The sequence below is a fragment of the Amblyomma maculatum genome, unplaced genomic scaffold, assembly GCF_055883805.1.
Source record: "Amblyomma maculatum isolate TAMU_Amacu unplaced genomic scaffold, ASM5588380v1 scaffold_24, whole genome shotgun sequence".
NCBI lineage: Eukaryota > Metazoa > Arthropoda > Arachnida > Ixodida > Ixodidae > Amblyomma > Amblyomma maculatum.
The window spans coordinates 597,328-621,312 of record NW_028146749.1 but is presented as its reverse complement, the minus strand read 5'-3'; the positions used below and the strand labels follow the sequence as shown (position 1 = coordinate 621,312).

Below are 23,985 nucleotides of genomic sequence, written 5' to 3'. Positions count from 1 at the left end.
GATGGCATTTTAACCTTTCGCCTCTATTCCCCAAAAGTTCGCACTGAAAAATTTTTTCTTGATGTTATATATGACGTGAAACATCGAAAAAGCCTTTAAGTAACCATACTTTGATACAGTAAAAGCTCGATTTATCAAAGACATCCCGATTTTCTCTCAGATGCCCAAAGGATAGAATGCTTTGACAAACTTGAGCTAATTAATCCAATTTCCTGTTCTGTCGCGTTTTAAAGACCCCCCCCCCCTTTTTTTTTTCTCAAAATATAAAGGCGCAAAGTTAATCCTTGCTTTTTTTCGTAGAGATCGCACCAAAATGTATTGATTGCGAGCCAACGGCAACATCGCGTATCGCCTTTTTCCTGATTTACCAAACTGCGTTGAGCGAATCGATATTTATAATTTTGAATTCCTGGCGGGTGGAGTGGCTGATGCCCTTTATCTGCTACGGCAGTTTGCTGGAACACACCAGGGAACCAAACACAGGCTGGACGCACTTCAAGTTTAAGAAAAATCCACGCGGCCGTCGCTTAGAAATCGCACGCGACCAAGGATGGCTGACTTCGTTGCTGGGAGATAAATTCTTATTTCCCTGGGGCTCTTCTTGTCCAGGTAGCAATTTTTTGTCTCTTTTGATGAGCGCTAGCTATGTCTTCTATTTCCGCTGTCCGCGTTTTCATTTTGGGAGCAATTTTACGCTTTACCAAAATGATGCCGCGGTAACGTTCTGAATGCCGGTACATTTTGTAATCAAATTTTTCGAATTGAATGACCGAGAAATGCATCACTGAATTTAACGAAGATCCCGATTTAACGAAATAGTTAGTGGCTCCCCTCAACATTGTAAATCGAGTTTTATCTTAATTATTTGTTTATCCTTAGGGCCCGAGGGCATTACAGAGGGGTGTGGGGGTCAATCAAATCAGAGTAAAACACAAGAGAGCAAATATATTTATACAAGAAATGTTCGTGGCTGCACAAGTAGATATCAAAATACAAAATCACGAGCAACACACCCAAAACAGTGATATGTGGTATAAAACCAGAAGTACTGAAAACGACAGCAAAAGTACAGTGTTAAACATTGGAGCAACTTGGTTAGTGACAGTTGCACGGAAGGCATTGACATCTTCAATTTCAGCAATGGCATGAGGAAGGCGATTCCAGTGCTTGGAATGAAGGAGTCGCGGCAGTATTTGGTGCGACAGAATGGAATTCCTACCTTGTGACGGTGATCAATGCGTGCTGAAGTGTAGGATGGGGGCTTTAGAAGTTTCTAAAGCATATCGAGATGTGACGCCTGGATCCCAGACAGAGGCTGCATATTCCAGTTTTGGACGGACGAAAGTGTTGGCAATGAGAAGTTTTAGTGCGCTAGGACAATGTGAAAATGTTTCTTCTGAGAGAGCCAAGAGTTTGGTAGCATTATTCACTATGAACATGCAACTTTCATGACAAGTGATTAGTTATGCGAACACCTAAAGAAGACCACTGTTTAGGTAGTCGGATCAGTTGTGCTGACGCTGGTGCACGCGCATACGTTTACACTTGTTAATGATGAGCGTCATATTCCAACGCTGACACCATTCCGAAAGGCTGTTAATATCGGATTGTAATATAGAGACATCACGTTCGTTGTTAATTTTACGATAGATAAAACAATAATCCGTTAGGAAACAAACTGATGAAGTAAGGTATGCCGGCAAGTCATTTAGTTATGTCAGGAAAACCAGGGGTCCTAAGACAAAACCTTGAGGCACACTGGGGAAAACTGAGAGTCAGTATTTTTTGCGGTTAAGAACTGAGATCGATAAGTAAGAAAAGAGTGCAGCCATGAAGGCACGTTAGCATCTAACTTCAATTTGCTTAAAGAGAAGTAATTCCTGTGAGACTGTACCAAAAGTTTTATCCAGGAATGTGCAGTCTGCCAGCGATTCATCGTCAACATTACAATGGAGGTGACGACTGAAACATAAAAGCTGGCTCTCACAGGAGAATGTTTTTTCGGAAACCAGGCTGAAAGTTACTGAAGAAAGAATCAGTTTCTAAAATTTTACCAAGATGAGAGATGGTGGCGTGTTTCATGATTTTGCATGGAATGCTGGTGAGCGCGATATGGGACGATAATTATTAATATCGCCTGACTTATGCAGATGAATTACTTTTCCAACCTTCGAGTCATCGGGTACGCAGCATGTATCAAGCTACTGCTCAAAAAGTTTCGTCAGGATAATGGACGAGTACGTCTTTGTATTTAACAAAAATTTCGAATTTATTTTGTAAATTCCACAGCCTTTCAATTATGCGTAATATTCCTATTGTGTCAAAAAAAAATGATTGAGTTCATCAAAGGAAACTCCATGGTGGGATAATCAGGTAAAATGGTAGCGATTGGAGTGACCGAAAAAGATAACGAAAGTATGGAACTTAATGCACATGGAACATATAGCTGCGCCGTCTCGAGATCTGAGGAGGAGAGCAGATACATCTTTACTGTGCACTATATTCCAAAATTGCTTTACATTAGCCTCAGTAATGAGGGTAGAGGTTGTTTAAAAGATGAGTCCTTAGCATATATATATATATATATTTTTTATAGGGCTTTTACGGTATTTAGCCGTTGCCTTAAGACGTATTGCCGTTCCCGAAAAACTGCAGCAACGGAAGTGCCGGGTGCGTCACTCAAAAATGAAGCACAACCTTACGTTTTTTTTTCGAGTATTAAGCACAGTACGAAAACTGAAATGCAATATTAATAAAATAGTTTTATGGATTAAAATTACTTACGGTAAAGAACGCAATACATCGCTGTCGTCCATCGCGCCATCTTTGCGGCGTTGAATAAGTTAACTTGAAAAATTGCCGCGGCATAAATCTGTAAAAAAGACTTTAAAGCATGTTAAAAGGCGATTGTTGCTGAGAGCTGTCCCTGAACGCAACCTAAAGGTAACATACATTCACTGAAGACAGGAAGGTAATTGAATAGTTTAACCGTTGTATACCGTCACATCCTAGCTGCGTTCGCGGCTGGCCTTGCTCCTGGTAGGAACAAGAAATATTGTATTATGTAACCTAAAAGGGAACATACCCTAGGAAATATGATCGTAATTTATTTGAATGTTGTGAATTTAAGGAAATAAAAAATTGTACCATTGCAGCAAACTATTTTACTGCGTATGCATGGTAATTTATGCACTGCAATGTGTACTCAAAAACATATAGCTTTATTGACTTCCTTTTTGTTGTGTTTTATTTTTTAGTGACGCCACCCGGCACTTCTGTTGCTGCAGTTTTCAGGGAATGGAAATATGCTGCCCTATGATACACGCCTCCCATCGATGTTGTTAATTGGATCTCTAATTAGCAGAACGAAAGAGACGCTTTTTCTTGTTAGCAAATATATTTATTGGCGAATTGAATGACCAAGAAATGCATCACTCATCGCATCAAGGTCATTCACAACTTCGCTCATGAAGAAAAATTAACTCAACACTTTGCAAACGCCAGTCCGAGATCCTTCCGCTATCGCGATATAAAGCGAAGCTGCTCCCTACCACTTGCTTTGAACTGACTCCACAACTTCGGCATATAGACAGAACGTACGGCCGTACAAAGCATTACTTAATTTACAGATCTCATGTATTTGCTTCAGGGAGGTACGTACTGCAATAGAGTCAGTTCCCTAAAATATGCTTAAGCCCCGCCGTGGCTATTTATTGGCGTGGGGACCCAGGCCGGGTTGGATCAGTCGTGGCGGCCTGCCGGTGAACAAACACCGGAGATATCCGCGAATAAAAATGACGCTACTTTCCTCCCACATCGTTGCATACACTCAGAGCACCTAAAGAACAAAGAAAAGAACTTGGGGACTGCGCCCCATTATCACGTCATCGGTTGACGTTTGACTTGCCAGCTTCCCTTTGTTGCGTTTACCGTGGGTTTTCTCCCTGCCGCACATTCCTCGGTCCGTTCTCTTCCTTCTCGTGAGCGATGTGTGCAACGACGGAACCAGAACGCATACCACAAAAAGGCTTGTTCACCTTGAGAGGATGCGAAAGACGCGGCGAATAACTGCGGAGCCAGCGGCTGAGGATTGGGCGGCGGTGAATCAGAACCATTTGTGCGAAAGGCATTGACGTCGCTCACACAGCCCCAGGACCTCACGCAATAGCCCGAGCACACAAGTTTAACAGCCACCAGAAGTTTGGCGAAAAGAAGTGGCCGTCATATGCTCGGCTGCGTAGAATGGCAGCCTGTGGTCTCATCATATGGCATCACGATAGTCGAATACCTTTCATGAAGAATGGCTCCAAGAAACCACCTCTACAGGCTCACTCTTCGGCCCACTAATATTAAAATGCGTGCACTGTTTAAGAAGAATACGTATTTGTACATCGCTTGGCCCCGTTTCAAGGAGATATATTTGGGGCGAATACTCAAAGCATTCGCTCTACACATTGAACGCATTTACCAGAAATCACAGAACCCGTTCCCCGGTCCCTTTACTTAACAGCAACAACCCATTTTTTTTTTTTTTTCAGCACCGCTGACAGCCGGAATTCAGTTGTCCAAGTCGGCCCTCTGCTCTGAGCGTCTGGAAAGGTAAGATGCCATATTTATCACTTAAGGATGATACCCATCATTCCTGGCTGTGCAAAGTGGCACGTTACGCCGCAGCACAGGCACGCAGAGCCACCTCTAATGAGGCGCTTGTTGCGCAGTCGCCAGTGGAATGAAGGTTCCTTCCGGTACTCCTGGATTTGTAAGGGACTGGCAATTATGGTCCTCCTGTAAATAGTTTTGAATAAATGTTTTCCACCGTCGCCACCCGAGTGCGCGTTGCTACAGAAGGTGTTTCTAAATCGTGAAAGTGAAGGGCTCGTTTCCGCTGGCGACTGTTTCTAAGCCGTAAATATAGCCACGTAGGTAGGCACTGTCTTCACCATTGTTGCAGCAGCTGTACTTTCACAGCCTATGCACCTTTTCAATAATTGCTGGGCGCCACCATATTGCTCGCTGGACTGCATTTTGCGGGTGGCGAGTGTGTAAGCCTCAGCGGAATCTGTTTATCTGCAGTCCAGAGATGAGGCTTTTCGACATCATCCTCGCCCGATGAAAAGGCCCTCGCGGCCTCCTAAACTCGCGCGGTAGTAACACTCACCTCATCTTCGATCCATTTGAGCATTAGAAAATGAACAATTGATGTCGTGAAATCGCTCTCGCTGGAACTAAGAGAAATTTCTTGTACGGCCATGCCCGACTACACGAATAGCTTTCGCAGGTAGCCAGTGGTTTCCCCTACATTATACTTCTGTTGCTGCGTCGCAGTTTCCAGCGTTTCTTTAGCTCAGTTTCTTTTTCTACTGTTTTTTTTTTTCTTGCTGTCATCGTCAGCAGTACTTTCGTCGCCGATATCCCGTGTAGAAGTTCTGTTGTAGCCGCTGATACCCCTCCCTTGTCAATGTTCTTTCGGTAAAGGCTGTCAGCGGGACATCGAATTGACGTCACACATATGCTGTATTTAATGTTTGGACGAAATACTACCACGAAATACTACCGTCGTCGCTTATTCTGGTTGAATGATCATTGCGATTCACCTAGCGGGCACATATCTGCGCGATGCAAACAACTGCTGTTGCAGACGGCGCACGCTGCGTTATGCCGGCCTGCTGAAGGCTGCTTTCACTTCTCTGCCGTGATGCGGAGAGGGGCGCAGAACTGCGCAGTCCTCACGGTTGCCTAGACCGGCCTGCACGCTCACGTGGCGCCCTGTGGGCCAGATCAGGACGTCGGAGCGATCGCGCGGCACAGAGCAGATGGGATTAGTGCTCTCAACCCACCGTACTCGCAACCATGGCCGGATTCGAGCAGCGGCGGCGCATGCGAGTTCGGCCGTGGCTCAGGGTACGGCGCGTCAGGCGCGTAATGTCACGTGACAACTAGGACAGCGTAGAACCAACGTCACGGCTTCGTAGATCCGTCCTGCTCCTCATCGGCCTCCCGCGTTTTTCTTTTTCGAAACTTTGCCCTTTCTGACGGCGGGAGGGTGTGAGTTACGTTTACTAGTTCTCCCTTGTGAGGTATAGTCAGTCTCACGATGCAGCGAGCTCCACGGTGGGAACCTAACAGGGCCGCATTTTATACGATTCCCTTCTACTGCGCGTAACTCTTTCGGGCGGCAGTGCCGAGCACGCAAGAGCCCCAAAAGAACAACGCACACACGATGTGTTATGTTACGAGCACTGGATAGGAGAGAAACACATGAGATGAGAAAAGAGGGGAGATGACTGTCGCCTGTTTCGGCTGTATCTTCGGCCCGCTCAGGCGGTCACTGGCCTTCTCAGGATTGCAGCGTGCCGTCTGCAGCTTCGCCTCGCTTTACACTTTGGAGGCGCGGATCGTATCTGGAAACCTTCTTGCATATATATTTTCTTCCTGCGCTTGTCTGATGCCCCTTATGTGCAGTGTTCTAGAAGGCACCATATCCCATTTTGTACCCCCCCCCCCCCCTCCTCCTTTTTTTGTTCCGTGCGTGGGACATCCTTGCCTCGGAGTTCGAGAGGAAAAAGGGCCTGCACTGGTCGCGGAAGCTCCGTCTTGTTTGGGAGCGTACAATATCCGCCCCTCCCTGGTCTCCTTGACTCGACCAATCGGCCACATCTGCGGGGTGTTCCCTCCCTAACACATCGCAGTCACGTGGGTTTTGCCCAGTGTGCGGACCTTAGCTACCTTAGCTCTAGCAGGTATTCACGCCTCCATCGCTTCCAGAATGAATCAACTAGCGTGCACGCGGTGCTTCCGTCTCCCTCGCAATATTTCACGAGTTGACTCCGCAGAAGTGGCTGCAGCTGTGGACGGCAAAGCTGTGAGCCGTCGACCGACATGGAAATGAGCTGGTGTTAGGGGCGCTGGCTCCCCAGCATCAGAGTGGACGTACGTGAGGGGACGGGAATTCACAACCGCCTCGACCTCTGTTAGGACTGTGCGCAGGCCATCGAAATCGAGGCAGCTTCTTCCAAGGGCTTTGCGAAGACAGGCTTTCACGATACGCACCATTATTTCCCATTTCTCTCTCTCTACAATGAATTTTCATGATATTCCAGTTTCTCCGATGTAGGTGAGCAATTCTGCTCCCCGCGCTGCTTGAACCTTCTTTGGGAGGTCCTTTGTTGCTCTCTTGAAAGTAGAGCATTATCTGAATACATGACTTCGATCATTCCTCGGCGGGAGACAAATCTTCTGAATGCCATGAGAAATGAGTTTGAAGTGAGGTCGCCGACAAGTTCCAGATGGACTGTTCTGGTTACTGAGTACGTAAAAAGGGCTACATATATCCCCTCCGTTTCGTTGTTGTGTCAGTGCAAAATAAAGGGCCCACAAAATGAACACCGGTGATCTTAAATGGGTTAGCCTTGTGACACGGTCTGATGGAAGGGGGGCCACGGGCTCTGCAGCAGGTCGGCATCGTTGTCTCTGGCACTGAAGGCAGCGCTGGATTCTGGATTTCACAATTTGTCTCGCTCTAAGTATCCAGTGGCGCTCACGAAGGTGGCATAGCATGCCACGCAATCCGGCATGCAGCAAGCGTTCGTGCTCTCGTGCCATTAGCAACAGTGCGAACTGGTGCGCTGAGCAGATGTATAGCGGGTGTTTTATTTCATACACAGTGTTGTGCGGTTCAGGGAAGTGAATATGACACTCCCCGAGCAGCCACAATGGATTCATGTGCTTGACAGTTTGGTAAAACTGAAAACGTTTTAACCTGCCGTGTCACGAGAAAGTGTGCTGGCACGTTTTATTGTTCATCGTCTTGTTTTGAATGTCCAACTCGGTAATAAAGAAAAAAAAAGTGTTTTGTTTCCTCTTCTTCAGCGCTATGTCCATTTGCCGCCAACCCTAAGTATGCCGTCAGCGTCGAGGAAAGGGCTGAGAGCTAGGATGGGTGATTTCTTGTCCAGGGGAGCTGTCGTTTGAAGGGGGCTTAATTCTTCCGGGAAGCTTGTCATTTGTGGCATTCGAAGCCAATACTTCTCGGCCTGTGCCAACTCTGTTGCAGTTAACTCTCCCCATTATTTCTGGGAAGGATTTCGAGTTATTCAACAAGCGCTGAACCCACGCGGTAAATACTGTCAATATCCAACAGTGCTTCCAGTGCACTGCATTGAGCATTTGCACGACCTCTTCTGCGCAAAAGCTGCTATCGATGTTCGGGAGAACCGCGGGGTGCTCAGTGGTCATCTTCAGCCATGCAGGCTCATTCCACCACGCTTCATCTTCAATCAAAGTGGAAGGCATAATACCCCTTGCTGATAGATCTGCGGGGTTTGCCTTTCCTGGGCAATGATTCCAAACTGCCAGACCAGTCAGAGACTCTCCTGCACTCTGTCGGCAACGAAAGGTTTCCTCTTGAAAGCAGTGCTTTTTATTCATCTCAGGGCAACGGTCGAGACACTACATCAGTGGATCGAAACAGCTCTCACGTTCAGCTGCTGAAGAAGCGTGTTGGCCAACCGAGCTCCTATCAGGGCCCTCATGAGTTCCAGCCACTTCAATAACAAGCACCCTTGACATCAATGAAGTTCCCATCTTTATTGTTTGTCCGGACGGTAACCGAGGCCTCACGACCATTTTCTTTTTTCTATGAGATTTTTATATGTAGTGGGCAAAAGTCTCGACATACAGGAATAAAACTTAGTTTTCCAAGATACGGCGAAGTTTTCGCGGGAAAATATTAGTGTATCACTAGATAAGGAAAACGCCGTTTTTGGCATTTCAATAAAGTTTCAAGTTTGGAGACTTGCTGCTTGCGGAAGAAATATTGCAATTCATTATGTTTTGTTCACTAAATCTATGTAAATTTTACTTTTACAACAACTACTAGAAACCCGTTTAACTGTTGCAGTTGATTTCGTAAAAATTGCAAACTATGCTTCAGGAGCGACACGCTCCAACAATGTCTGCTTTCAGCCTTATGTATTAGCATGACACCTTGAGTTCTTTGCTTTAAATCTTTCTCTCTATAATGCAGGTTATGTACTTAATTTCAGACAATATTTAAAGCTCTAGACCACTGGGTGTTTTCTCCACAACGCATCAAAATCGTCCGAAATCCGAAAGCAGCAGCAAAGGGGCAACTTTGATTCCAATTAAAGAAAATATAACATCATCTTCGATTTTTATTAAAATCCCTCTAAAGAATCCTCAGTACCTCAGAAATATTAAGGACTCTAAAGGGTTGCATTATTATGTTTAAAATTATGAAACTGAGCGGTTATTCTGCAAATTGCCAATTTTCAGCCTTGCATTCTGGCACGACTCAATATAGTGTTGTACCTGAAACCTTTTCTCTTTATTATCCAGGCCTTGCTCTCTATTTCTGACAAATAGTTGTAGCTCTAGTCTGCTCTTTCCTCGTATTATTTTTAAATCTGCCAAAATTAAAAAATATAAAAAATGGACAAATTTCAATCGAAGTTATAAATCTACCCCAATTTCGATTTTTATCGAATTCTCCTAAAAACTATTCTAAGTAATTTGTAAATATCAGGCACTAAAAAGTATAGCATTATGCAAATAAAAAATATAAAAATAAATACGAACGCGTTTTTATTCTATATATGTGCTTAGGGGTTCCCCTTAAGATATAGACGTCAAAATTTGGACTTAGTATTTGCTGTATTTAGTTACATTCTATCTGATGCAATATGCAAAGCATTCTCAATGCTTATAAAGCTTTTTTTATGCTTGTTGGCGGGGTTAAAAATAGCTTAAAATGGCATATATTCGCTACAGTTGAATCCCGCTATAACGAAATTCACGGTGCACGAAAAAAAATTCGTTCTCGCGGAACTTCGTTATCGCAAAAATTTGACGTGAAACACAGAAAGAATTGCCCAAGCCGCAGCAACGGCGTTTAATGCCAAAAATCTGTAAGCTTGGTTTGCTTACGCTTCACGGCGAGCAACGCCGTCACGCGATTTTCGCACTCGGTCAGCAAACCCATTGCAACATCGTCGTCTCGGACAGCAACGAAATTCCTGATGACATCAAAAGCGTCCATCACCTGTACGGCGGTTGCCGCAGCCGGCGCTTCCTGTACGTCGTCGTCTTCTTCATCGGAAGAGTCCTTATCATTCCGGGCAGCTTTTATGATCTGCTCATCACTCATATCTTCGTGAACAACAACACAAGCGTCAGCGCCGATGTATTCGTCGAGCTCGAGATTAGGCGGCACGGTTCCTATTTCTCCCAGCGTTTTCCAGGCGGCCGCGATCCCCGGAGCCGGTGACGCCTCTTCGTCGTCGTCTGTAACGCCTGGTGTTAGGCCAGCAGAGTGTACGGGTCGACCTTCGGCAAATCCGGCGTGCCTGAAACAGTTCACAATTACTGAGCGCCCCAGTGTGCTCCAGGCAGCAGACATAATCTGCAGTGCCACGTACAAGTCCACCTTCGTGTCTCGGCCGGTTTCAGTGTTAAAAAGCAGCCGCTGAATTAACCTCCCGCGGTAAGCGCGCTTCAGGCTAAGAATCACGCCCTGATCGAGAGGCTGTAAGACAGACGTGCAATTGGGAGGGAAAAACCTCAGCTCCGTGTTAGTGAGCTTGACTTCGTCGGAGTGATGCGCTGAACAATTGTCCAAAAGCAAGCAAACTTTACGGCCCTGCCGCTTCATGTCGCGGTCGAATGCCATCATCCACTCGGTGAAAATAGCGCGGGTCATCCATGACTTGTTGTTCGCCTTGTACTGCACAGGTAGGCTACGAGTTCCCTTAAAACAGCGCGGCTTGGCACTTTTGCCTATGACTAACGGCGGACGCTTGTCCGAGCCATCCATGTTTGTGCAAAGCAGCACTGTGATGCGTTTTTTGCTGTGTTTGCCGCCGTGACAGCGCTGCCCCTTGAAGTCGAGCGTCCTAGCCGGCAACATCTCGTAGAATAGCCCGGTCTCGTCGGCGTTGTAAATGTCTGCAGGCGCGAAGTTGCTTAAAATTCCGGCCATGTTACTCGCCTTCCAAGCAGCTGCTCCGTCCACGTCTGCTGACATTGACTCGCCGCACAACACTTTTCCAACGATGTTATGGCGGGCCTTGAAACGGTTTAGCCAGCCAATGCTGGCTTTAAAATCATCAATGCCAAGTAGGCATGCATAGTTCAAGGCTTTCTGCTGGACGATGCTTCCGGACAGGGGGACGTTGCTGGCTCGTGCTTCCACAAACCACGCATGCACTGCTTTGTCCAACTCTTCATGGAGGGGCCGCGTCACCTTTTTGTGCTTCGAGGATGTGCCTGAAGCAAGTGCCATTCTCACGCTGTCCTTATTGCCTAGAATCGTTGACAGCGAACTTGCAGGAATTCCGAAGTCTTCAGCAATTGCCGCTTTCTTCCTTCCGCTTTCTGCTTGGGCGATTATTTGAGCTTTTTGCTCAAGGGAAAGAGTTTTGCGTTTTTTCACTTGCGTTGCCATCGTGTCCTGCGGATGAAAACTCGTCGTTGTCGAAGAGAAAGGCAGCGAGTGAACAACGCGACCACGACACAAAGCCAAAATGGCGGAACTGCAATCACGTGATTTCATGCTTAATGTGGCTTTGGATTTGACTTGGACTTCTCGCCAATAAAACTAGTTTCGGTTTCGATTTTGAACGCGAAAATTTCGTTGAAGCGGAAACGCTCTGCAAAAATGGTTCGTTGTGCAGAGAAATTTAGGCCATTAATTCTTATAGGATACTCGCGGGGAATAAAAAATTATTCGTTGTCGCGGAAATTTCGTTGTGGCGGTATTCGTTGTGGCGGGATTCAACTGTATTTCTGTCAGTTTTATGAGAAAAGGCAAGTAACGGTCGAAATTTTTTTCTAACCTCTTTTTTTTTATTTTTTATTGCGAAGTGCAGTGGTATTTTATCCAGTTTTTAATTATATATTTGCAAAGAAGAAGATCGGCAGTGGCTCGAGAGGAGCCCTTGCCTAGGCCAGCCATTAAATCATTCACCCTGTCGCCATGTTGTGCCGTCTTCTTGCCTTTCGCCACTAACAATGTTATTTCATTTCTCAGTTATGACAAAAATTAACAATGCTCTATTTTTGAAGACCATTTTTCTAATGTGCAGTTTAGCACAGTCGTAATCAAAGCGCTTTGCAGCATTGTATAGTTTTGGTGGCATTTCATATTTCTTTGTGGCAGCAGCATGAATGAGCCGAGATGACGAGTATTCTTGTCGACTGAGCTGTCTAGCCCAGGGAAAACGTGAGCCAATACGGAGCGAACCCGCAGTCCACCTAAACTGCTGGTTACGCTTTTCAGGTTAGGTGGACGGTGGCGATTAGCTGTTCAGCCACGAGATTCTGAATTCCCCTACCTCCATTTGGCCGCTAATTTAATGAATGGCTTCTTAAAAGTTTATCCTGTACTCCCTTCAAGTCAAAGGTAATTCATGGCCCATCCTATAGACGCCACTCTGATGTCTTTTCGAGAACTTCCACATCCTGCACAATGTTAGGGTATAATTATTCATTTGAAAACCACTACGGGAGCTCAAAGAAGACGACACAAGAAAGAAAAGGACACCACATGTGTGCTCTACCAACCGTTTATTGAAAGAAAAAGGGACAAATTTAAACCCTCGACCACGCATGTGTGCAAAGATTAATCGCTCTCAACCCTGCCGGTATCAGGAATCAGCAAATGACAAGACTAGACACATATGACTCAACACTTGAAACAAAGGCAACGAAATATAAACCACACAAAATTTAGCGATAAAAATCAGTCAGTCGTAGCAAAAGCAGTGTCAGGTATTCAAAGCAAAAGCAGTCAAAACCTAATACGTAAAAACATGACAAAAACAAAGTAAAACACACACACACACACACACACACACACACACACACACACACACACACACACACACACACACACACACACACACACACACACACACACACACACACACACACACACACACACACACACACACACACACACACACACACACACACACACACACACACACACACACACACACACACACACACACACACACACACACACACACACACACACACACACACACACACACACACACACACACACACACACAGTGCCACTAAAGACATGTCGTCAGACACAAATCATGCATGGCGAAGCAGATCTTCATAGAAATATTTCCAGGAAGGAAATGCTCCCCTTGCTTTTAATCAAAAAGGCTTCAAGAATTTATCTCTCCACCTGATCGCGACTTCTGCCTATAATCCTGATACTGCTAAGCAGTGGCTAACACCCGCAATCTGTGCAGTGGAGATGCAAATTCGATCGTTCTCCTTTCTCTAGCGATTTCTCATGCTCCCGCGCTCTGTCACTGATGCAACGGCTCATCTGGCCTATGTAGGCCCTTCCACATGTCAGTGGGATTTCATACGCCACGTCGGCGGCGCAGGAAACAAAAGGCTTACCATGCCTCTCATCGCACACGAGTTTCTTCTTTCGCCCAATCTTTGAGCACAACCCTGGCAGTTTTTTGGGTGCGTAGAACATGACGGAAACCTCGTAGGGGCTTGCTGTTGTGGGCGCCACGGACGACAGCGCCCCAAGCGGCAAGCTAACCAGGCGCACCGCCGGGAGACCCCGGCATGGGCGACCGCGCCAAGCAGAGCGAAAACGGGCGCCCATTATCTGATGTATAAATAAACAGTTTTGCTTGTTATACCGGCTACGTCTACCACAGCCACCTTCTTCAGGTTGTGCACCACGCGGTGTATACAGAGGACCATCTCGCCATTAGGCTTCTTCCTGCCTTTCATTTTTTGAAGAAGGGTCTCAGCCACACCACAAATGACAGAACATATAGGAGCCAGCCATTTGAAGCCTTTCAATACGATTTTTGAAGCTAGCCTCGACCCTGTCATTTTCTGGAAGTTAATATGTGAACCAATTCCCTTGTTGTTTGAAGACGAATGTTATGTTTCCCACAGAACTGTGGTACGCCATTCTAGCGTTAGTCTTTATTATAACAAGAAAGTCGTCCAAATATCTAAAAATTTTCAGCAGTAGGCCATTGTAAAGCGAAGAGGTTAAATCGTGGTCAGCAGACGATAAAAGTATGCGACACAGCACTGCGGCAACACAAGAACCAATACAAATCCCTTTCCTTTGCGCAAACATTCTAGTTTGAAACGTAGCTATTGTAGCCCTGAGGTAAAAGTCAAGCAAAGACAAAAAATTATCAACACTTAGACAGTTCTGTAAAGCAATAGCCTCATTAAATTTAATGCAGTTCCGTACCGACAGGTCGCCATGCGGTATACTGAAGAGAACAAATCTTCAACGTCCATGGAAGTGTCCAACAGAAGAAGCCTGGACTTTTAGCAACGCTACAACGCTGTTGGTGTTCTGCAACGTCCACTTCCTGTTGTCCTGTTTGCAAAACAAAGAATTTATGATCCCTATATTATTCGTCTCCGCAAACTCTACTGATATTCCCATCGGCTGTCCTTAGAGCATATACATGCTATAGTCACCCACTGCATGGTCTATTGCCTACATTGGAATTTCCATTAATGCAGTTAACTAAGTGGCGATTCTGTGTCTTCACTGATACTTTCAACTAAGAGCTAATGTCGGTTTAGTTTGTGCCGCTTATAATGCTTAACTGCGATATCTGTCACCCTTTCCATTAACGCTATTGAATTCCTCTATTTTGCCAGCTATATAATATTTGATAAGTAACCCCACGACTAGTTCTGCTCTGTCTGCTAAGCTGCAGGATAGTTCATCACGTGCCCACCCTGTAGCACAGTAAGCACTTCACTTGTCCTAACCTCATTAAGCCACATGCTGATTCCACATGTGATTTAATACCCTTTTTATAGTTCCCAGAGTTGCTCCTTTAAGGCTTGCCTCACTAGCTAGATAAGGTTCAAGTGCTTAATGTTACCGTGTTTATTTCCCAATGGTTGTCTGACCGGAGCCCGAGAATTACAGGTAGTACGTCTGACCGCCGCTTTGGTCAGCTGCTCCGAAGCTCCTGGGTACTGGGGACCGGCGGTTAATTGTTATATTAGTAAGGAGATCGTAGCGAGGTATTACACCGGACCTCGTCAGAACCTACAGCCTCGTAGGGCTGTAGGTTCTGGTTTTTGTGCAGTGGTCACTCGGACCAGGCCGCATCCCAAACCTAGCTAGCTGTAAAACTCCATGCGTCGTCACGCTTTTTTTTTTTTTTTTTGTTTCCTGTGGAGAATTGCGAGGCCCCGGAATTCGAACTGCGGTCCCCTTACACGCAAGGCTACCAAATGTCATCGCTGTATGTCTTCGTATGTGCGCTCGCCCGAGATTCTACGAGAGATGGCCCAGCCGACATCCCTTCAACATCTTCCTAGAGTTACGCATCGCTTATTGCAATGAGAAAGCATCACGTGACTCATTCAGAGGTTATGTGGTGGTGGCTTGATGACCTTGTCGACAAATCAGGATTTTGCAGTGGTAAGACGCCCGACTACTGTGCCGGAGTTCCCGGGTTCGAACCCGACCGCGGCGGCTGCGTTTCGATGGAGGCGAAACGAAGAGGCGTCGTGTGCTGTGCGATGTCAGCGCACGTTAAAGATCCCCAGGTGGTCGAAATTACTCCGTAGCCCTCCACTACGGCTCCTCTTTCTCTCTTTCCACTTTCATTCCCACCCTCCTCCCTTCCCTTACGGCGCGGTTCGGGTGTCCACAGAGCAAGTGTGACAGTTACTGCGCCTTTCCCTTCCTGTGAACCAATTTTATTTATTCCGCACTAATATTTTCGACCGGCGGTGCTGACTCCGCATTCTTAACGTCGGATGACGTCACCAAGTGGCCGTATGACGCACAGACCCATCCGCCAGCGAGGCCACTGCTACTGCAGACACTCTTCAAGGTGTTTCGGTGAACATTTTCAAAAATTCCTGAAATTATTGGGAATTGACAACAGGAAAAAAGAAAAGAACATTTGCAAGAGCAAACTATCTGCACCGGCGGACAAAATATGGTGCAAATCTCGTCTAATTATTGATGTGATTAATTAAATACAATCATTTACTCTTTAATTATCATTGTTAGGAGCTTATTCTCAATAGAGAGTTCGATACCGTAATCGAGACGATACTATATCAATTTTTGAATGAAGAAAAGTCCTTTTCTAGCGCCCTGCCGTGCGAGGAATTCCGGCGCCTTTTTCCGCGCGCGCTGTATGACGCAAGCGCAACGCCCTTTGGTGACCTGTAGTAATGAATGCAGTGCACAATTCGAAACGCGTATGGTTATTTTCCTGTCTAGGGAGGTTGTGTATTCATGCAGCGTTTGTTCAGCTAGTGCAGGTGCAGCGACACTAGTGTGCGACGGCAATTGAAAAAAAAAAAAAAAGCGTATACGCAAGTGTACTTATAGCAGACGCCAACGCGCAGGGTGCGGATGTATCGATTCGCTTGCCATGCATAATAAACACGATCGCTATCGGCCATATCGAAGCCACCGCAGACACTCGGAAAGCGACGACGACGTTGCGTGCGACAAGTTCGAAGTTTCCAGGAGTGGTGCTGAAAAGACGCACGTGCCTCATTGCGCGCTGCATAATGCATAATCCGTTGGCGATAAGCTTGATGTCGCAGAGTCGCACGTCAGCATGACTCGGGTCACCAAATTTCGATATCCTTCACTAAAACTATGGACGCTCAAAGAAAATAAAAGGAGCTTTTCAGCTCTTATTTCGAATTTTATACACGAAAACGGCCTAATTAAAGACGTCGCTATAGTTGCAAATGCTAATATGGAAGTGCGCAAGGAACTGATGCAGAAAAGCCGCCTGTTAGAGGTGGGACTCGTCGACCGCTCCACCTAGGAAGAAATGCCGCTGAGCGAAGGAGTTAGGAGTAGAACGTTTATTTACATTTTTAGGAGTAGAGAAGAACTAACGATGCCCGAACACACACACACAGTTTTATAGCGTTCGTGTTCCCCAGGTTCCCTAAGTGAAGGGCGGGTTCGTCGTGAATGGCGTGTTCTTGTCACTCCAATGTCACTCACACTCTTGCAGACGCGCTCCCTCGAAAGAGTTTAGACTCCTGACGAGGAGGAAGCCGTTGTGGCTTTAAGTTGTGGCGGTGTAGATGGTGGCACAAGAGGAGCTCGGTGTCTGCCGGCGGCTCGTGGTCTGGGACACACCTGCGTCGAAAGGGCCGCTGCGCGCCGTGGGCAAGAGGAATTGGAGAAGCGTAGCCCGAGACGGTCCCGTCTGTCACTCCGTTCTACTTTTCAGAAGAGATGTCCGCGCGGCAGCCTTGAAGGTACTTTACCCATGCGGTGACAGCGGGAGCCACTTGAACCTTTTTGTTCCCGATGTCCCGTAGTTGACCGCTGCCCCTATGACCGGCCGAACAACCTCGCGTTCCTTTCCGGCTTTCTTTTGTGATGGTCATTCCAAGCCGCGTCTCACCGTCCCTAACCGTTCCACCTCTTTCGGGAAAGCGGCGGCGCCCGTATCCTACTCGTTGTCGCTTTGCCAGCTTTCCACGCACTGCTTGAGGATTCCAGAACACATGCAAGGACTCTATAACCAAAGTTTTTTTATAAGGCGGGAAACGCATGACGTATAGGACGTTTTTTTTTTTTTTTAGCGTCTCGTAGGCTAGCGCGGTTACGGTGATCAGCCTCCACTCTGTTGGTGGGACACCAATATAAGTATACCCGCGGCAATAATTTGAATCTCATCAATTAATAATTGCAAGCCAGCTTTCTGCCTTGACTGCATTAATTTCAAGCTGTGCTGAAGGCTGTGTTCTTCTAGCTTTTCGGCAACTGTACGTCTTTAGTTGATTTGTGAAAAAAAGTACGAAAAACATATGCTGCCCCCTGATGACATCGTTCAATATTAGTCCCTCCCGGCGCCTATGGCACAGAGTCACAGATAACGTATGAGATGCACATGCGATGGGCGTGTATTTCGGCCTGGTGTGCAGGTCTCGTGTATGGTGTTTGCGCTGTTTGTCTCAACGTCGTCCAGTTGTTGGCAGGTGGAATGCGATAAGCGATCGAAAAGGACGAGCGGCACGCCTTTCTTCCGCTTTGAACACGTCACAAAATGGGTTTTGGAGGCAAGCAAAGAACGAAGAGAGAGACGTCATGCGTGAGCAGGAAGTGATCGTTCTTGTTTGTAGGGAGAGTTTTGTGTGCATACTTCTGCATTCGCGCATTTTTCGGTGAACAAACAAGCACTTCGTTTGTTTATTGTCCTTCCGAACGATTCGCACTGAAAGGACAACCGAATTTGCGTTCAAACACCCGGATGGCATGCGATCACTGGCAGTCCTGCAAGAACTACAATCAAAACTCGATTTAACTAAAGTCCCCATTTAACCAATATATCATAATTCCCCCTCAAGCGCCCATATAATGCAATGCTTTGACCAACTCGAAATAACGAAATCAATTCCGTGATCTGTCTCGATTTAACGCACTTTTTTTGTTTTTGACAAATGAAGGTGGAAAGGGGCTATTTTTGGTGTATTTTGTAAAGAGCACCCCGAAATTTATTGATTGCGAGCTCACGGTAACAGCGCGGGGAACCTTGGTCCCGCTTTTTTTTTTTTTTCCTATCAAACTGCGCTGCGCAAAACGAAAGTTGTAGTGTTCAATAGAATTCACCAGATGATGTCAGCGGCAAAAATTAAAAAAAAAAAAGAAAAGCCTCATGCCGCATTCCAAAAAAAAAAAAAAAGGGGGGGGGGGGGCGGGGGTATATCACTTGGGTGCTTTTTTGTGGCGTGCTTGTGCGGATATTTTCCCGTACCTTTGAGTGCATGCTTCTCACAAGCTCTGCCTGTTAGGCCTAGGCTGCTACGTAGCTCTTCAGGTCTACGAGAAATCGGTGCGGCTATTGCTCACAAAGCGCTCGCAGGAAAAGATCACCGACTTCTTTGGTGGAAAAATATTATGGCACTTTGAACCACTACACTGCACACTGCGATGAGGCGAGAGCCATTATAGCGCGGTGGATCGCAGCCCTCCACTACGGTACCTCTATCTCCATCTCTTCTTTCCACTCCCACCTTCCTCCCTTCCTTTACGGCGTGGTACCTGCGTCCACGGACAATTGCGACAGATACTGCGCCTTTTCTATCCTGTAAATCAATATCAAACGCCGCTGATGCCTGCTGTACTAACGCCACCTAGACACGTGACAATATTTGTGTCTGATCGTCTACGTCCACAATGCCAGCAATCGGAGCAGGTGCAAATAACAACGCATGTTATAGAGATTGTATTATATCTGCTCTAACAAAACCAGCAGCCATTCGCTTCCTTCCAGATTTCACAGGTGAAGTGCAGAAATAATTAACTGAAAACTTTTAAATCTACGGAATGAAGAGCCCTGCACAAGAAATATGTAGACACCAGGGTGTTTAGTGCTCCAGCACTATTATCCGCATTCTCGCAAAAACCCGATGTCTGAAGCCGATTTGACCTTCGATAGAACCAAACCAATGATCGAACGCCTGTGAGCTTTGCTGCGTTCAACGGAACGCTGGTTGTGTTCCACAAGGCGTGCGCGATGTAGTACCGTGTGCAACGCTCAGGCTTTCGCATTTGTCTACTACAGATTCTGCAGTGCTTTCGGAAGAACATTTAGTGCTGCAGCACACATGCAGTCTGTGGTCTGCAAGCATTTGGCCAACACAGCAAAATAACGTTTAATAATTGAGGCATCGCAAACACAATCCTGTCAAAACGCCCTGCTGCTGTGACTGATTTAAACCGTCTGTAATTTTTCCCCCACAAGGAAATCTTGAGGGACGTGGAGATTTGAGGATTGACGGAAGGGGGCAGCGGCAGCGTATAAACTGAATAATGAAGACACAGGAGACGTCCAGATAGGGGAAAAAACTTTTTTTTTCTTTCTCAGACCGATCTCCAGTGCATGACGCTACATATAGTTTGTTGGCTTTGTCTACGCGTAAATGTCTAGCGGAGCTCCAATGCTTGTACGAGGTTTACGTTGGCTTACGCTCAGCAGGGGCTGTTTAATAACAGTTAGGAGGGCCCCTATAGCTCTCTGCCCTCCCCCCCAACACATACCCATCCGCCCCATGTTGTTATCTTTGAGACTTGACGTGTTTTAGAATTTCCTGCAGAGAATACAAACCATATTTACTCGAAGAATCTGCGGATTGTTTACGAACATCGCCTGAGCACAAACTTTACCGCCGAGTTCACGAACAGCTCTTCTAGGATATCACAGGACACCCAATATCCTCCCTCAAAAATCAGAATACGAAGCATGAAAAATAAATTCCTCGAGCAGATATTTTCTTGGATAAGTCGATACCACAGGACGATTGGCTGCGTGTGAGCACAGACGAAGTAGCGATGGGTCTTGCTCTTAAGCTATTGACAATTTCTTACCGTAAATACGCTGCCAGTCATGGAATATATGTTTTCGAATTAATCCAGCAAGACAAACTGAGGCTCGCCTAAGATTATGTCTATATGCTAACTGAAAGCACAGGGAATAATATTCATCACTCTAAACGCTGCCATAATGCGGGGCGCTAAATCTTCTCGAAATGGGTGCGCCTGTAAAAAATAACATCGCTACTGAACACCGCGCTACTCTCGTACCGTGCTGCTGAACTGGCACGAAATAAAGCTTTAACACTCTCAAATTATCAGTAATGAAGATTTACATTTTATTCAGAGTAAGCACATTTAAAAGACAATATACTTAAATTTTGCTCATAATTTCCCCATTTCGAAAATACAAGGAAACACTTAGCATGTATCAGACACTTTTTATGCTTTCAGTTTACAGAATAAATTTACATTTTACAAGATAGCGTATATGCAGCTCGTTCGCCTGAGCAGCCGCCGTAGGTCGGTATAGGAGTGCAGGTGCTGGGTTTCGGCACCAAACATTTTAAAGAAGGACGGACACCTCTCTGCGTTTAATCCTCGGCTCTCACTGGTTATCGATATGCCAACATGGCGCCGAGTCTCTCTCGTGCTCCAAAACCTCGTCTTCCTTATCATCATCATGATAAACCTTTCATTCTCGTTCTGTTTGCAGATTTATGCGCGAATCTGCAACTTATGGCGGTCGGAAAAAATAGGGTGGACAGATGCACGGAAATAGAGTGGGAACTTAAGCTCCGCCTTCGAGTGTATTATAGGACAGTGTACACGCACTTTCCTTTAAACTTCACCGGGAATCGAACCACTATACTCCCGACCACCACCTGAGCATAACGTCCATGTAGGGCACGTGAGGAACAGATCGTAATTTCACTTCTCTATACCCATCCGCTGAAAATGACGCCGCAGTTAGTGATAGTGATGACAGTATAAAGATGACAATGTCGCTGTATTTCGTGATAAAGATGGTAGTGGCAATGAAAGTGATAGTACTTATAACTGATGACGATAATGATGATTGTATCGATGACAGCTCCGCTTCTGTGGTTAGGGCGCTTGACTACACTGCGCCCAAGGATGCTGGATCGAATCGCAACCGCGGCGGCCGCTTTTCTATAGAGGCGAAAATCAAGACGCCCGTGCAGTGTCAGTGCACGTTAAATAACCGAAGGTGGTCGAAAACTCCGGAGCCCTTCACTACGGCCTCCCTCGTAGCCTCGGTCGATTTGGGACGACAAACCCCATAAACAAATAAAAACAGTACCGATGACAAAGACGACGAAGTTAATGAAAACAGACCCGTAAAGTGTATTTCGCCATTTCCACTCACAGCAGCGACAAATACTGATGCATCTGTCAGCTATGAGCAGTCATAATCTCTAATAATGTATTGCTTTTGTGACAGCTTTCACTGCTTACGCTCTGGTTAATAACACATGTACAGCTGACCTCAACAGCAGTAATGTAGCTGGTACGAGATGAATCCCAACTGAAAGCCAGCCAGGACCCGTTTTAGTCTACTTGGTCAGCAAACGGGACACAATGGCTTCCAACTGGTAGGCATCCGGAAGCAGTTAATACCAGTCAAGTACCGGTTAGGATCAGCTGAAACCATTTAGGAAATTGTTTTCTCATTGTTTGGGCCAGTACGAAGTTCAGTACTTTGACTGTAGAAATATGAGGTTGGCTTTGGGATTAGGTAAGCTTCCGATTCGACGAACAGCTTTTGAAGCATTCGACATTGCAATAAGCTCTAATTATGATCACGGAGTGTCAGGAAGACGATTTGATTTTTCTCGGACTAAACCTCGAAATCCGTCTTTTTTTTTTTTTTCGGCTGAACGGAGGGACCGGTTCACTTGAACCCTTTGAACGCTGGATAATCCGGCCCTGACGCTCAGTGGCACCACAGCGTGGCGAAAAACGAGATACTTTGAATAAGAGCCAGAGATGTAGGCGGTGCTAGTGGTAATTTTAAGTTGGTTTGCGGTGTTTAACGTCCCAAAGCGACTCAGCCAATGAGAGAAGCCTAGTGGTAATTTTGCACGAAAAGGAAAGTACAGGGGTAGAATAATATAGCGATTCCAAAATCTATTCCATTCAATAGGCGATGACGTCAAAACACCGTATGAGGTGACGGCTACGTAAAATTACTTCTGACGTCCTGCAACGCAGCCTTAATATGCCAATTTTAACCGGCCAATGGCAGAGAAGGCGATGGAATGGAATACTTTTCGGATGGAATAGAGTCGCTATATTATTCCACTCCAGATCTTTAGAAACATAATGAAAATAGCTAAAAGAAAGCGGAGGCAAAATTGCGAATACAGTAAAGTATCGATAATTGCCCCCCCCCCCCCCCAAAAAAAACAACAACAAAAAAACAAAAAGAAAACAAAAAGAAGAGAAGAAGAACCGCTGCAAACCATTTATTTGCATGGCAGAACCTGGAATATGGTTGTTTATACATCTGAGATTGATGCTAAGTTACGGCGACGATTCTTCGCGGATTGTCTTTTTTTTTTTTTTTCGCACACTTTCGGGTACAACGCATTATGCTTTAAGATCGCAAGTGCCACCGCTTTTACCTGTGCGATGGAGCAGCAGCCATGCTCTCGTTACAAACGGCCCCGTTGCATTGTCCGTTTCACATGATGCGATTCTTGCCGCAGCAGATTGCGATTTCAGCCGCACACCGACAGAACTGCTGGCCGCTCTCATCGCGGAGCCACTGCGACGGGCCGGTGCGACCGCTGCGACGGGGCCAGCCGTCAGCGGATTCCGAGGGATACGTCACAGGAAATGACGGAGCGGAAGCCGTCTAAAGTTTCAAAAATAGTTTTTTTTTTTTTTTTTTTTACCATGCAAGTAAAATACAAGTAGGCGTTAGAACGGCGTGACGTCATCCCGAAATAAAACTAAAAGGCCAGTGATGCGTACTGACGTGTCTGAAACGGCGTGAATGGTCGATGCTCGCGCCCGATGGAAGTGGCAGCGGCGGGAAAGCTTGAATTTAGCGGAAGAGAAGCGCAAACTGTGCTGCTGGGCAATGGGGTCTTCTGAACGTCGTTACGCCTACGCGTACGCCTGAGGTGCGCGGGCACGTACCACTGTTCCGTAAAATTCAGGTTCTGTGAGGTCTATTTGGACGATCGCTAATTTCGCGGGTCGAATCAACCGAGATTTCACTGAGGAACGGCGACTGGAACACAACTGCGATCGGTGTTGGTGCGCCTAAGATCAGATACCGCCATGAACACCGTGATCTTCCGCAATTATCTATGGCCTGCATGCGCCTGTGGGTCGTGAGCCGTGCAAGCAGTGCAGTGCGTATGTGGAAGCCGGCGCCTCACGCTCACGGCTTCCACTACATAGTCACAGAAAGTTGTCCCCGAGTACAGCAAATATAAAGCCCAGGGGTAGCGCAGGTGTTTGGAGATAGAGCTGTGCACTGGCTCGGGCCGGCCCGAAAGCCCGCACCCGGCCCGCGCCCAGGCTCTGACCGCTCCGAAGTCCTCTCCCTCGGGCTCGGACCGGGCCTGGGCCAAGATATATCTGTCTCGGGCGGG

General features: G+C 46.4%; 1 protein-coding gene across 6 annotated transcripts in view; it reads left to right on the top strand.

Annotated features, from left to right (window-relative positions):
• Positions 1–23,985, top strand: part of LOC146170950 (uncharacterized) — a 720,860-nt gene that overhangs the window by 381,880 nt on the left and 314,995 nt on the right. Inside the window, exons 5-6 of one of the 6 annotated variants that reach the window (XM_084586589.1) lie at positions 4,539–4,599; positions 8,433–8,659. The exons of 4 other annotated variants lie outside the window; for them this stretch is intronic. The gene's annotated coding sequence lies outside the window, so the exon portion shown is untranslated. Of the gene's footprint in view, positions 1–4,538; positions 4,600–8,432; positions 8,660–23,985 lie in introns of those variants that run through there. One more of the 6 variants, XM_084586587.1, reaches the window with a different exon arrangement.